Below are 6,000 nucleotides of genomic sequence, written 5' to 3'. Positions count from 1 at the left end.
GTCACATTCCCAGCCCGTGATAGGTCTACCAAGGTATCACATATTCAGCTTGTGACGAGGCCTGCTATAGTTTCACATTTCCAACCTGTAATGGGTCTGCTATAGTTTCACATTTCTAGCATGCTCAACGTCCTCTTGTCCAAAAGATTGTTCTCCTACAAAATCAAGTCAATATAAAAAATTATCCAAGGTATCCAACAACCCAGAATCCTCTATTGATCTACTAAAAGGATCCACCATCACGTAGCAATCCAAGACTATGAAATAGATTCGTATAGGAAGATATATGAGGCTAACTAGATGATATTGCCTAATTATTCGAATCGATCAGCACAACGTAACTCAATTCATCTGATCAACAAATATATATCAAATCAAGAAAATAGATCATGGATTATTAATTATAGGTCCAAATGGTAGCCAACAACAGTTAGGTGCAGGACGGACAGAGTCGACTAGGTAGCAGTATCCGACAATCTGGGTTGGTCCGCTCTAACCAATCCAACCAGTCAAGTCATGAAACAAAAATTAAACCACGGGATAGGTGACACAACAGACATTCATGATGATAAAGTTCAATGGTACTCGACATGGATTATTTTAATTGTATATAAAATAAATAGGTCTAAAAGTTGTAAAACAAAATTGCCCTGTCAATAGATACAAGGGGTTCACTTGTTCTGGATGGCACAGCCAGCGAATTTGGTATTCAAGTAGGATATAATATTTCAGTGCTATGCTGACAAGCTACAGTAACAACTTTGATACTGATAGCATTACTATGACAACTTTGATCATTCTCATATACATCCGTCTTATTTGTGTTTCGTTTTTAATTTTCACAAATCTTCCATGTTTAGGCCACCAAATAAGTTCCAAACAACGTACAAAGCTCAAAATTTTCGGCAACTTGGTGGAAATTTAGGGTGGCAAGTGTGGGAACCAGCTCAAGATAGTCAAATCAAATTCTTATAGAATTTCATGCTAAGATTTGTAAATAAAAGAGAAGAAATTTGCCTGGTAGAATTAGATCATGACTGATGAAAAGCTAGCATGTGACCCATTAGATAAAATAGATGTTGTAGAGGACTCATACTAATCTCATTATCCGCAATCGGAAGGTACGAAAATGTTTCTAAGGTTTTCTACGTTATCAGCAGAGGGATAACGTGGAATAACATCTCTTGCAGTAAAACTAATGTTACTGGTCCGGTAAGTGCTGGATTATGCGAAGCAATAATACATTGCCTCTTCTTTCTGTATTCATTTTGTCAATTGGATGAAACGTGTTCTTCCCAAAGATTTTTTTTTTTTTCTAGCATGCAGTTTCCATGTGATAGGCTCAAGATTCGGGTTACTTTGGATGTCAACAATGTATAAAATATTGTGAACAGTGTATTCGTTTTATTTATTAATGTGTTTTTGGATCAAGTGGCAGTTTTAAATAGCTCCCCCCGAGATTCTGAGTATCTTATGGTGTCAACAATCTATAATTTAAATCCCAAGTTATGAAACATGTTGTTAATAATCTATATATTTTTTTTTTTGGGAACCAAGGTGAAGGTTTAAATAAAACTAACAAAGTGTAAGCCGATTTGGGATATCGTAGCCACGCGAAACTTGTGTGTTTTCCACGCCTCGGATGGATTGCATTTTGGAATTAATTTCCACTCGACTCCCCGGTATCAGGGAACCACAAGATATATACCATGTGAAGGAAGAGGAAGCAGGTGAAGGATGAGGAATAAGCTGGTATATCGAGGGAACTTTGAGTCTATTTTCTCCAGGGTTTCAAACTAATGGTTTTCTATGTACGTATTCTATTGTGGTTCTTCTATGTACTTGGCGAATTCGCATATTCCCATATAATGAACTCTTTTTTTTTTTGTTTTTTGTTCAACCAAGTTCTTTCTTTCTCTTTGCTCACAATGATACCATTGAAATCTATGATTGACATGGCAAGGAGTTTGCAGATAAGATTCGCAAGGCAATGGCCATCATTAAGCAACATTCATAATTCCGTAACAATGTATCTAACAAATAATCTCATTTCACTTATCAGTAGCTTGTCATGATTTTGCTCAAAAAGTATAGTTAATAAGTAGAGGACAATCATAAGTGATTGTTCATAATGTCGCAACAACATGTCTCACAAATAAAGAAGAAACGTGGGAAAAGGGAGCCATCATTGCATTCTTAGGGCAATGTTTCAAAGAGGGAATAATTTATAGAGGGTTCTATTATGGTAGAGAGAATTGATTTTTCTGTCGAGTTAGTTATTTTTGGGCATTTGATTGGAGAGAGAAATGAAAGAATAAGTTAATGAATGGTTTTCATGATTATCTGAATTTTTATCACAAACATAAATTATTTTGCTAATTTTTTTGGTGTGTTTAATGAATGGAAAGAGACAATTGTAATTGAGAGGGTTATATAGGTTTCCCCAATGCCATAGAACAATTCTATTCCATCTAGGGTCTGCTATGCCGGTACTGTACACCGTACCGGTTGTTCAACAGCACGAGTCGATATGAGCCACGTCGTACTGTATCGGATCTGTACCGACACAGGAGACCGTGGGATAGAGGATAAGAGAGAGAGCGAACGGGAGAGAGAGAGGGAGGGAGGGAGATCGACGGAGGGCCGGGCAGAGGGCCGACGGAGGCTGGCACTGATCGGCGCTAATGCGGGCGACGGAGGCTGCAACTGAACCCATATTTTTTTCAAAATAGGGGTTTGGCCGTAAAAAAAAAAATTACGATTTTTAAGTGAAGTCAGCAAGCGTTTCAAACAAAACAAAGGTTCGGTGACGACTTCCGCCGCCGCACCAGCGTTGATTTCCACCACCCTTCCCGACCTTCCTCCCTCTTCGTCTTTCTTCATCCCCCACTCACTCTCTCTTTTCTTCTCCTTTTACTCCGGCGCGGTGTTTTAGATTCTTTGTCGAAACCGTCCTGATAAGCTACCGACACGGCTCAGAACGCTTCGAACTAAATGGTTCCGCAAACCTTGATTCCACCATTTTGGTAGAATAGAATTATCTAATTAAATTGCTTTATACCAATAAAACTATTCCACGGTTGATTTAATATTTGACGGGACAACCTCCACTTGTGGGGCTTGACAGGCCCCATTTGCTTCCCCTACCAAACACAGCCTTTGAGTATTATAGGATGGTATATACTTTTGGGAGTATCACCAGATATCTTAGTTCGAGATAAAACCGCATGGCAAGTTACTCAATAATTGTTACCCCATCTTATTTACAAAAAATTATATTCAATCTATACCTCCCTCCTGGTATACAAAACCTACTAGTCTATACATGTATTAGTCTTTTTGCAGGTTTTTTATAACTGTTCAAACTAAGCCCAAAAAATCATGTACAAATCTTATTTGTACATAAATTGTACAATGTCATCAAATATTGTGCTACCACAACATAGGGTACATTAAATGCAACATTGGGGAACATTGGAAGCTTATGAGTAGGCCCTTTTCAACATACTTACAGCAACTTTTGCTCTGCTAAAAGAAAAGGGCAAGCAGTGTCCCAACCGGGTAGTTTATATTTGATGCCAAGGCAACATCGTTTTCAAACATTGCCCTTGTACATGGTACAAACTAAACAAATCCCAGGATGTCTCGGGGAATCTCTGCCTGGGGCGACTCTAGATACAGCTGTAGAAAAATGTTAAAGAAAATATGATTGTAGGGTTATATTGAGATAAATTTATACCTTTAAATTTAAATTTCTATATTTAATGGAAGGTGGAAAATGAGTGATAAATTTATATTATATCAAAAACAGATACCTTAACAATTATTATCTGGAAAAAGACTAAGCTGGATCTCTAGGACAAGAGATAATACTATCTGGAAACAGTCCCATTATTTGAAACCTTAGCAAGTAAATGTTTTATCGGGAATTATGTGCTTGGTGTTACGTTTTTATTTTTTTGGTAAGTTGTTCCTTGGTGTAGTATATGATGTATGTTACATCAGGTTTTGTTCAAATTAAGTCCAATTTCTTCCAAATAATAGAGGCTTGAGCCAACTAGAAAATTCAGGTTCTTAGACTCAAACCAATTTTGCAAATCTAAATGATTAAGGGCCAATTTTCCAATTTTATCCACTTGAATCTAAAGATAGTCCCTTGTCAAATCAAGAAATTATATCATTTTAGGCATGCACCATATAACCGTGCGCGCTGCCAATCATAGACGCCAATAGTCTTAGGCCCTGTTTGGGGGAGCTGTTGGCAGTAGAGCTGTTAAAAGTAGAGCTGTTGGAAGTAGAGCTGTCTGAAGTAGAGCTGTTATAAAAAGCTATTTGCTGTTTGGTAACTACATTCGTAAAGTGCTGTGGTACTTTATTTTGTGTTTGGTAAACAAACTGAGAAAGTACTTTTGTATGACAAAATTACCATAAAGAACATTGCATAGTATTATACAATAGAACATAATAAAATATAACATAAATTAATACATAAATATACGATATAGTATAATATTATTGTAATATAAAATAATATTATGTTAATACAGCATAATAGTAATATAATTATTAGAGTAAATTAATATTTGGTAATATAACATAATATTAAATTATTTAACATAACATATTAATGTATTATGATATAATGTAATATATATTATATTTATAGTATAATACAATAATAAAAGTATAAAATATTATAATTATTAGTATAAATTAATTTTTCATAATATAACATAATATTAAATTATTTAAAATAATATATTAATGTATTATAATGTAATGTAATATAATACAATATTTATAGTATAATACAATAATAAAGGTATAAAATATTATAATTATTAATATAAATTAATTTTTCATAATATAACATAATATTAAATTATTTAAAATAACATATTAATGTATTATAATGTAATGTAATATAATATAATATTTATAGTATAATACAATAATAAAGGTATAAAATATTATAGTTATTAGTATAAATTAATTTTTCATAATATAACATAATATTAAATTATTTAACATAACATATTAATGTATTATGATATAATATAATATGATATTATATTTATAGTATAATACAAAAATAAAGGTATAAAATATTATAATTATTAGTATAAATTAATTTTCCATAATATAACATAATATTAAATTATTTAACATAACATATTAATGTATTATGATATAATATAATATGATATTATATTTATAGTATAATACAAAAATAAAGGTATAAAATATTATAATTATTAGTATAAAATAATTTTCTATAATAATTTTCTATAATTTCTCATAAAATAATTTTTCGCGGTCCAGGGGCTCTTATTCGTGGTCCACGCTCGAGGAGGACCTCAGCGTGGGCCGCAAGGTTGATGATAAAAAAAAAATAATAGATTGATTTTGGAAGGTATAAAAAAGGATTAAAAGTTTTTTCTTCTAAAATGTGGTTCAAGAGATGCATACAAAAATTGAAAAGAAAAAAACCTTTTCTTACGGAAGGGAGTCTGACGGCTAGGGTTCTTGGCTCTAGCAGATTTTTAGGTTTATAAAGGGACAAACTATATAATTATGTTATTTTAATATGGGCATTTTTGTCAAAAATACAGCTTTCCGAAAAAGCTGAAACAGCTTCCTCCCAAAAGCTCCAAATTGGAGCTTCCTCCCAAAAGCTGTTTTCAGCTTCCCGCAAAAGCTGAAACAGCTTTTTGAAAAATTTACCAAACACAGTTTTTCATCTAAAAGTACTTTTGGAGGGCCAGAAAGTGCTTTCTGGTCCTCCAAAAGCTCCCCCAAACAGGGCCTTAGTCTTAATCATAGCGAGATTTTGCGTATATTAATTTTTGCCAAAGACAATGAGCCTATCCTATTCTTATTTGAGACAAATGAAAAGATAATGACACTTGCTTGGCTAAAGATTTTAGGCCTAAAGCCTAACCACTTGCGTGTGACTAAGGCTGCTCTTCATACCGTTTTTGACTTCAATCCCTTTATCAT

Source organism: Phoenix dactylifera, chromosome 8 (genome assembly GCF_051530095.1).
Source record: "Phoenix dactylifera cultivar Ajwa chromosome 8, Ajwa_hap1_PhDact_Kaust_v1.1, whole genome shotgun sequence".
Classification (NCBI taxonomy): domain Eukaryota; kingdom Viridiplantae; phylum Streptophyta; class Magnoliopsida; order Arecales; family Arecaceae; genus Phoenix; species Phoenix dactylifera.
This window is presented reverse-complemented; position numbering follows the sequence as displayed.